The sequence below is a fragment of the Myotis davidii genome, unplaced genomic scaffold (assembly GCF_000327345.1).
Source record: "Myotis davidii unplaced genomic scaffold, ASM32734v1 scaffold1182, whole genome shotgun sequence".
NCBI lineage: Eukaryota > Metazoa > Chordata > Mammalia > Chiroptera > Vespertilionidae > Myotis > Myotis davidii.
In genome coordinates this window covers 150,703-160,299 of record NW_006293525.1, presented here as the reverse complement: position 1 = coordinate 160,299, position 9,597 = coordinate 150,703, and positions in this window count along the sequence as shown.

Genomic DNA, 9,597 nt, shown 5'->3' with positions numbered 1-9,597 from the left:
CTTGCCCAGCTGTGTGACCCCGGGCAAATGTCTCAGCCTCTCTGCATACCCCCTAGAAATGGGGGTGAGGTGGGGGGTGGTCTAACAGTGCTTACCTCATGCATTTCACGGGGATCAAGTTGAGCTAATATTTGCAAAGGACTTGGAGCAGTACCCGGAAAACAGGAAGCGCGTTGTGTTTGAGGATCTCTCCCTCACCTGAGAGGTGGGTGACAGGAAGCAGGAGGGGCTGCAGAGCATGTGTCTGAGTTGTAGTCACAATATAAGAAATGGCCACTGAGAAATTTACCAAAGTAGAAAATAAAACCCAAAACATGTAAAGATATTTATTCCTTCATTTGAAAATAACAATAATCAACCACTTATGAATATACTAGAGGCCCGATGCATGAAATTCATGCAAGAGTAGGCCTTCCTCCCCCGCCAGCCAGCACTGGGTTCCCTCTGGCACCCGGGAGGGCTTCCCTCCAGCTGCTGGCAGGCACCTGGGACCCAGGCTTCCCTAGCAGCCCTGGCTTTGTCTGGGAGGTCATCAGTCTAATTAGCATATTACGCCTTTATTATTATAGACTAGAGGCATGATGCACAAAATTTGTACAAGGGGCTCGTCCCTCGCAGCCCCGGCTTCATCCAGAAGGTCGTCCGGACGGTTGTTCTGCTGTTTGGTCTAATTAGCATATTAGCTCTTTATTAGATAGGATATTTTGTCTGTATTGTTGACACTATTATAGATGCCCCCATTCCCCCCCGCCCTGTGCCCACCTCTGCCCAGCCCCTGCCCCTCACCTGCCTCCCCACACTGGTCTGTGTCTATAGGCCATGCGTATCCCTTCACCTTCTTCCATCCAGTGCCCCCACCCCTCCCCTCTGACAATCTATATGTGAGCATAAGTATTTTATGACACACAGCTATATTGATGTGTTTGCAAATCTCTTAGTGTCTGGCTGGATAGAAGATGAGCAGGGATGCGATGGAGGCCTCACCCCAAGCCTGGCCTCTGCTGCCATGGGCACCCTCAGGAGGCCCCGGGGCCGGCCAGGACCAGTGCGCATGCTCACACCTGACCAGTGGTGCCCGCGGCCGGTCCGGGCTGGGCTCTCATGCAGCCTGAGTCCTGCCCTTGCACGACGGTCGGTGGTCACTCTGAAGACCAAACGCGGTGATAGTTGCCTGATGGTGTCAGACCCCGACAACCATCCTGCCATCGGAGAAGGGAGGTTCATGGAGCAGCCCACTGGTGGCCAGGAGATGTCACTGTCGCCTCTACTGCAGAGCCAGGGCCAGGCGGAGGGGCTGAGAGGTTAGTGCTGGAGCGCAGACCAGCTCCCCTGGGCCTGTGGTGGACTTGGCATCAGCCAGGCTCTGCGGAGACTGACCAGTGGCAGCGCAGGTGGGCTCTGTGTGTGGGAGACAGACCAGCGGGCGGTGCAGGTGGCTCTGTGTGTGGGAGACAGACCAGTGGGTGCAGGTGGCTCCGTGCGTGGGAGACAGACCAGCGGGCGGTGCAGGTGGCTCCGTGCGTAGGAGACAGACCATCGGGTGGTGCAGGTGGCTCCGTGCGTGGGAGACAGGCCAGCGGGAGGTTCAGGTGGGCTCACAGGATTCCGGAGGCACACGGGCCCCACGAGCCGCCTGCCATGTGCAGGTGGAGACCCACGAGAGCAGGGGTGTAAGGCCCAGAGGGGGCAGGGGAAGACGGCATCGCAGCTCAGGCTGAGTGACAACCAGCACCCGCTCTGCTCCATGCTACGCAGACGAGGCCCGCACCCCAGGGAGGCACCTGCTTGGCTCAGTCTGCAGATCCAAATGCTGATCTCAGCCGGAAACGCCCGCCCAGACACACCCCACAAACATCAGACCAAACATCTGGCCCCCGAAGCCTAGCCCATGGACGTGCACCATTAACCATCACCTGCCGAGCAGGCCGCCGTCTCCCGAGCCAGCTTGCTGTGCGCTCAGCATGGCGCCGCGGAAACGCTGCGTCTGGGAGGCCGGGCCTGGTCCCGCCCCACCTCTGTCCGCAGGTCAGTGCACAGAGGCCTGGCATGGCCGACCTCCTGGCTCTGCTACCCCGCGCACACCCCGCCCCCCCTGTGCTGACTGCAAGGCCCTCAGGCAGAGAGGCCTGGCAGGGGTCCCGCCCCCACCCGGGAACCTCATCCCCTTGGTCCCATGTGGTGGTCATCTAATCGTTTTCACAACTTCCCCGGACTCTGCTCCCAGCCGCGCTGGCGGGAGTCGGCCTCCGTGTTTCAGTCCATCCATATGCCAACACCGTCTTAGTTTCCAAGTTTTGCCGCCACCGATCTGCGATCTGCGATCTGCGGCGGCCGCCACACTGTCCTGCTCACCAGGCAACAGGCTGGGAGTGAAGGGACCTCGGGACCACGCAGGACTCCAGGCCCAAGGACACTGGGAGCGGAACTGGAGGACGCTTTCCAGCCCTGGGGCCTGTGGTCCCCTCCGGCCCGTCCTGCCGGGCTCCTGCACAGGCCGGGAGCTCCGCGTCAGCAGGTGCCCATGCCCGAGATACGCACGAAGCTTCGTTGATGTAAGAGGTAAATACAGAGGGAACGTACGTACCAGGTCAATACTGACCTCCAGGACAACGCACCTCACGTTGGCGTACGTGTGCCTGACCAGGGCACGGGCTCCCAAAGTCTGCGCTCGGGGGCCTGGCCACTCGGGAGCCTCTGACGCTGGGGGAAGGGTGACCTGACATTTCCAGACGTGCCCGCAGGGTGTCCTGGCAGGAAGCTCTACGTCACCGAGAGGATGCGCGGCCGCTGAGGGTCAGAGCCTGGGGCTGCGTGGCCGCGCAGAGCAAAGCAGGGGCCAGCGCGCTTGCTTTTTGCCGAGTTCACCTGGAGACCAGGGAAGTCCAGGCAGAACGCATGGTGCACATCGGCCATCCTGGCCGTGGCCTTGACCAGGGGCTGTGTGTGTTCAGTGCCCGGCGTGTGCAGAGCACGGTCCCTGACCTTCAGGGCATGATGTCACCTGGCCTGGGGGTCGGGGCCAGCTCCGTGGTCACGCCCTCCAGCCTCCTGACCACAGCCAGGCAGCCCCACGAGGCGGAGCAGTGCTGCTCGCTTGCTTAGAGAGAAGCTGCAGAGAACCAAGCCGGCGGCGGGGCAGGTAAACAGGGACTCGCCTCCCACAACCACATCCAAATTACAACTAAAACACAGAGCACCATTCGGAACCGCCTGGAGCTGGCTGAAGGGAAGGCCTGCAGCTAGAGGGTGGAGAGGAAAGCACACTGAGACCGGCAGGAGGGGTGGAGGCGGTGAGCCGGCTGGTCCCACACCCACGCGCGGCGTTTTTTTGATCGGGAGGGAGATCGCCAAGGCCTCCTGTGAGGAGCAAGGGGCCCAGCCCCACGCCAGCCCCCCCAGCCCAGGGGCCCAGCCCGCCAGCCCCCCCCAGCCCAGGGGCCCAGAGCTAGGAAGAGAAGCCCCCGTAACTGTGGGCTGAAAACACCAGCAGGGAATGTGGCTGAGTGACACGGAGGCTGCTGGAGCCCCGGGCAGTTCTTTAAAAAAAAAACGTATTGTTATTGATTTCAGAGAGGAAAGGAGAGGGAGAGAGAGACAAAAACATCCATGATGAGAGAGAATCATTGATCGGCTGCCTCCTGGCTCGATCCTCCAGCAACCCGGGCATGTGCCCTGAGAGGAAATCAAACTCAGGACCCTTCAGTCCACAGACAACAGGGTGGTGAGGCCGGGGTGGGGCAGGAACCAATTGAGGGGGACAAAAGGGGGGGAAGGGGGACATCTGTAGTACTCTCAACAATAAAGAGTTTAAAAAGATGTCCTGAGACTTAAAGATGATGAGGCCCTGGCCGGTGCGTCCAGTGGTTAGAGCATTGACTCCAGCACCAAGGGGTCTAGGGTTCAATTCCTGGTCAAGGGCACATACCTGGAGTATAGGTTCTATCCTTTGTGGGAGGCAACCAGTCAACCTGTCTCTTACTCTGATGTTTCTCTCTCTCCCTTTCTCTCTCTCTCTCCCTCCCCCCACCTCTCTTCCACTCTCTCTAAAGAACAATGGAAAAATATCCTCGGTGAGGATTAGCCAGAGGACGATCAGGGGAAAGGAGCTGAACCGTAAGGCTGGGCTGCTCTATCGATGGACTTCCCCCTGTGATGCAGGAAAAGGTGGACATGACTCAGTTTTGAAGGGAGGGTCCTCCTGCCCGTCTCCCCCAGGCCGGCCCCCTCCCTCCCCTCCTCAGGAACAGATGGATGCTGAGGCCCAGGAGCCACCCTGAAGGTCACACATAGCTTCCTGCTCCAAGTCTAGTGTGTTCCTACCAGAGCCTCCACTGAGTCAGCCGGAGGCGGTCAAAATGCCGATGCGACCCCTCAGCCCGGGCCTCAAACGCCGTCTGACTGGCTCTGAGGAGCTTCGGAACAGGGTGCCCCGAGCTCGCTCACAGACCGAGGACCTGGGCTCAGACAGATGTGGGGCCAACGGTGAGGTCCCTCACCTACCTGCCCCATCCAGGGGTCGGCCCTAAGTCCCCAGGCGTGCATAGGGGGGCGGGGCCTGCTCCACTCCGGGGATGACATCTTCCTGCTTCCATCCCAGCGTCCCCATAGCGACCTGATCGCCATGGTGACAGGAGACTGGGCTGATGGGTTCTAGTGGCAGCACAGTGGCCCTCAGAGGCCACCGGGCCACCCTGCAGTTCGCTGGGAAGTGGAGGCCAGGATGGGGGAGGATCGAGGTCAGTGGCGCGCCTCTCTGCTGACAGCCGCGGGGGACTGGCACTGCCCGAGGCCTCAACGCCCCTCCCGACGCCGGTGGGCACCCCCTCTCGCTGCTCCCGGTTGTAGCAGAAGCCCAAGGAGGGTTTGGGGCTAGGGAATGATGTCGCCTGATTTGTGTTTTTTCTAAAATATCACTCAGTGATTGGGGGGCGGGGGCAGGGAGCTTCCATGACGGCCAGGCCGGAGGGGTGGGGCCAGGACAGGGGTGCCGGCGGTCGGGTGGGACGGGGTGGCCTTTACATCAGTACCAAAAGGACGTGCTCTGCATTAGATGGCACGTGGAGGGAAGAGGACGTTTATGGACGATCATAAGGATCACAGGACAAGGAAGGGTGGGCATCTCGAGTGGAAAGGTAACGCTGAACTGATGCCTGGCTTTAGCAGCTTCCCCTCAAGCTCAAGTCTGCCCTGACCCACCTTCCTTGTTTGGAAGTGGGCCTTGCAGACATTATCAGGTTTAATGAGGTCACTTTGGGCTAGGGAGGGCCCTACATCCAGTGGCTAGTGTCCTTGTGAGATGAGAGAGAGCCACCCGGGAGCCACGTGATGAGGGGCAGGGGCTGGGGTAATGAATCTAATGCCAAGGAGCTGACGGCAAGGACGGGAGCCGCCGGGAGCTGGCAGGGCGGAGGATCCTCCCAGAGCCCACGGCGGACACATGACAGCTCGGCTGCATCTTGACCTTGGGCTTCTGGCCGGCAGCCAGGGGAGACTGCAGCTCCCGCTTATGCCCAGGTTGTTCCGTCACCCTGCTCAGGAGCCGAGGGGCGGCTGCAGCTGCCTTGGCCGCGATGGCACTAACCCGCTAACTGCCCTGCCTGTGCTGGCTGGCAGCTCTTTACAAGATGACAGTTTCCTCTCCAGGATTTGAACCTCCGTAATGTGCATTTTATGTTTCACTTTAATCAATCTGGAGCAGATTTGGGGGCAGAGTGGGAAGTGGTTCTCCGTTTTATTTTCCAAACTAGAGGCTCGGTGCACGAAATTCATGGAGAGGGGTCGTCCCTCAGCCTGGCCTGGCACCCTCTCGCAGTCCGGGAGCCCTCGGGGCAGTTGGACATTCTTAGCGCTGCTGTGGAGTCGGGAGACTCCTGCCACCACCGCTGCACTCACCAGCCGTGAGCCCGGCTCAGGGCTTCTGGCTGAGCGCTGCTCCCCCTGCGGGAGTGCACTGACCACCAGGGGGCAGCTCCTACATTGAGCATCTGCCCCCTGGTGGTCAGTGCACATCATAGTGACCGGTCGTTCTGCCATTTGGTCCATTTGCATATTAGCCTTTTATTATATAGGATGGAGACCAGTGTTTCCCATACTGTTGATTGAAATGGTCTATGGAATCTCATTGGGTGGCTGGAAACATAAGCTGAGGGCTTGCATGCATTTAATGTTTTTAGACCAGAGTTTCCTCTTCTCTGTCTCAATCGGCGAAGTGAAGAGTGATCTCAGAACAGGTCACGCCCTCCTTTGGGCCTGCTCCTTGCTGACACGTTCTTGCATGAGAAAGAAGCAGGGTTCTGGCTGGTGTTGCTCAGTAGTCAGAGTGCCAGCACAAGCACCAAAGGGTCTCGGGTTCAATTCCCGTCAAGGGCACATCCCTGGGTTGTGGGTTTGATCTCTGGCACCAGTTGGGGCACATGCAGGAGGCAATCAATCAATGTGTCTCTCTCACATCAATGTCTCTCTTTCTGCCCCCCTCCCTCTCTTCCTTCCACTCTCTCTAAAAAATCAATGGAGCCCTGACCGGTTTGGCTCAGTGGATAGAGCATTGGCCTGCAGACTGAAAGGTCCCGCGTTCAATTCCAGTCAAGGGCATGTACCTTGGTTGTGGGCACATCCCCAGTAGGAGATATGCAGGAGGCGGCTGATCGATGTTTCTCTCTCATCGATGTTTCTAGCTCTCTATCCGTCTCCCTTCCTCTCTGTAAAAAAATCAATAAAATATATTCTTAAAAAATCAATGGAAAAAGTATCCTTGGGAGAAGATTAACAAAAAAAGAAAGAATGAATGAAAGAAGCAGGGCTGCATTTGGAAGCTGATGCTTGTCACCACATAGATTATAGCGGCCCTGGCCCCAGAGCAGGCAATGCTGAGCGGATCTCACCAGGAGGCAGGCCCAGTAGCATGGTCGCACCCTCTCCCACCCGGACCCTCCACCCCTGGGGGGAGACTGGCGTCATGGCATCGGGCGCCAGTCAGGCAGCACCGGTTTGTGTTCCAGCTCCACCTGCTACTGTCCTGGGTGCGCATTGGAGGCCCTCCCTGCGCCTCGCTGTCTCACGCAGTGCGGTGAGAGGAGAGTGATGGTAATGCTGGCGCTGACAGCTACTCATGGCGGGTGTTGCAAGGGCCGTAGTGTGTGGGAGGACTCAGCACAGTGCCCAGGGGGACACCTCCTTTGTCATTTCTTGTTTTGTGTTTTCAAATTTTCTCACTTTTTCTTTGATTATAAACTAAACAGCTTTTTAAAAAGTTTTTATTGATTTTAGAGAGAGAAGAAGGGAGAGGGAGAAACATCGATGAGAGAGAAACATTGGCTGCCTCCTGCACCCCCATACTGGGGATCAAGCCCCGAACCCCGGGCATGTGCCCTGATCAGGAATCCAACCGTGACCTCTCAGTGCACGGGACAACGCCCAACCAGCTGAGCCACACCAGCCGGGCCCCACTGGCTTTTTGGTGAATTGAAAATTCCAGTGTTATTCTATTTTACAACATTTTTTTCCTATTATCTTTATTGCTTTTTTTCCCTGCATTACTTCAGTTTATCCTATTCCTCTTCCAATTTTTGAGCAAGATAGTGAATTAATTTGCTGTGTTACTGATGGGAATACTTAAATCTATGAGCATGCTTTATTTGTGTTCCACAAATTCTCTCATGCAGTTTCATTCTTATTGTTTCCCAGAAATTCTGTAATTTCACATTGCATTTCCCTCTGACTCAGAAGTTGATTAGTAGGGAATTGTGAAATTTTCAGCTGAAGGCCTTTTTGATTTTTATCAACCTCTACTTTTATTATACTATGATTTGAAACCACTATTTTCTACATATTTCTCCTGTTTTAAATTAAAGTTAGTCTATGGTTTATAACTTGGCCGTTCTTTTGTGAATAAAGTTAAAGTAATGGAAATGATGGGTACTTGGGCAAATAGACTCTTTTTTGATTTGTTTGGTTTTTGTTAATTCTCACCTGAGGATATTCTTTCCATTGCTTTTCAGAGAAAGTGGGAGGGAGTGAGGGAGGGGGAGAGAGAAAAACATAGATGCGAGAGAGACACATCAACTGGTTGCCTGCCGCACACACCCTGACTGGGCACGGGGAGCAAACCCAAAACCTAGGTACCTGGCCTTGACCAGGAATCAAACCCTGGACCCTACAGTGCACAGGCCAGCACTCCATCCACTCAGCCTCACCGGCCAGGGCAACTCTTTTTCTTAAATGAATTAGAATGTGTATGACCATTAAAAGCAAATATTACAACATTTCCCGTGGTTATTAATTATCTATATATATAAAAGGCTAATATCCTAAGTGTCCCTCCAACCATCCAACCAGTAGCTATGATGCGCACTGACCACCAGGGGGCAGACACTCAACACAGGAGCTGCGGTGACACGCACTGGCCATTTACAAAGAAACGGCACCATGGACCTGGCGCCTATAAAGCAACACTCAGCTTCCCCCAAGTGGGACACAGGCCCCGTCACCACCCGGGAACAACAGCCCACCAAATTGCAGCCAACACTGCAAAGACCTCATGGCACAAAATGTGACCCACAGCCCAGCCCAGCCTGGAAATGGTGGCTGTGGGCACCGGGTAATGACATCACATAGCAATGCCCGGTTTCCTCTCCCTAGCAACAGGCCATCCTATATAATAAAAGCCTAATATGCAAATCGACCTAATGGTGGAACGACCAGTTGCTATGATGTTCATTGACCACCAGGGGGCAGACGGTCAATTCAGGAGCTGTCCCCAGCCTGCAAGCCCCAGGCCAGCCAAGGCAGGTGCCAGTGGGGGACCCCCGATCACCCTGCTGCTTGTTCTGCAGAGGGAGGCAACCAGCGGCAGCAGCAGGGGGTGGGGCCAGCCAGTGAGTAGGCTGGTGTTACCCCCCAATTATCCCACCAGTCACCTCCTGCAGAGATAACCTGCAACAGCAGTGGGGGTCTGGGCCGGCAAGCGGGTGGCACCAGACTGGCCAAGGCAGGTGCCAGTGGTGGCCCCTGATCACCCCACTGGTCACCCCACAGATCAGCCCTGATCACCAGCCAGGCCTAGGGACCCTACCTGTGCATGAGTTTCGTGCGCTAGGCCTCTAGTCTATATATATATAAAAGCTTAAGTGACAGTTCGACAGGTAGCTATGGTGTGCACTGACCACCAGGGGGAAGATGCTCAATGCACAGGCATGCATGGGAACATGGAACAGACTGATGAATCTCAGAGGGAAGTGGGGAGCAGGGAGAACGGAAAGAGATTAACCAAATATCTTATACGTGTACTAGTGGCCCAGTGCATAACATTCACGCACTTGGGGAGGGGGGGTCCCTCACCCTGGCCTGCACCCTCTCACAGTCGGGGAGCCCTCAAGGGATGTCTGACTGATGGCTTAGGCCCACTTGGACATCCTTAGCACTGTCGCAGAGGCAGGAGAGGCTCACACCACTGCCGTTGTACTCACCAGCCATGAGCCTGGCTTGTGGCTGAGCAGAGCTCCCCCTGTGGGAGTGCACTGACCACCAGAGGGCAGCTCCTGCATTGAGCGTCTGCCCCCTGGTGGTCAGTGCGCGTCGTAGCAACCGGTCATTCCACCA